This window comes from Penaeus monodon, chromosome 29 (assembly GCF_015228065.2).
Source record: "Penaeus monodon isolate SGIC_2016 chromosome 29, NSTDA_Pmon_1, whole genome shotgun sequence".
NCBI lineage: Eukaryota > Metazoa > Arthropoda > Malacostraca > Decapoda > Penaeidae > Penaeus > Penaeus monodon.
This window is the reverse complement of record NC_051414.1, coordinates 23324072-23324687: the sequence shown is the minus strand read 5'-3', so window position 1 is coordinate 23324687 and position 616 is coordinate 23324072.

Genomic DNA, 616 nt, shown 5'->3' with positions numbered 1-616 from the left:
CTATGAAAAAAGAACGAAGTCCGACACGATGTATCTAATCAAAAAGACTAAATTTCTGGGCAATATTTAGTGCATTGTACTTTCACTCTTCCTAACAATGTCAATCGATACATTTACTCACTCGAACACCAAAAAACGGGAAAGGAGTTGGCTACACATTGGCACTAAATTGGTCCCATACACGCTACGATCGCTTCTTAAAATCATGTCTCATATAACACAGGTCGATAGAGAACAAGGGGGAGTTCAGGCTTCTCTATTCTCCAGGTCGCACTTTGCGGCTTTCTTCCGAGTTCTCAGGCTTGTCTCGCTCTGCTTCCTGCTCTCTGGTGACCCTGTCATGTGTCATCCATATGGCAAAGTGGATGACCTACCTTGCTTCTCATCTGTTGTCGTCATGGCGCACGATCTAAATGGTACAAGAATTGTAACGATTCCATATACAGCGGACTTGTTTATAGGTCGCTGGTCTGCCTTTTAGATGAAATGTACAGGGTGTAAATTATAATTGTTTTGCTATTCTGTGTATCACTCCTGGTTGTAAGCCTCATGTAAAAGTAAACGCTCACAAATGTCGGAGATCATGATTCATGAGTGTTAAAAGTTATGATCTTTC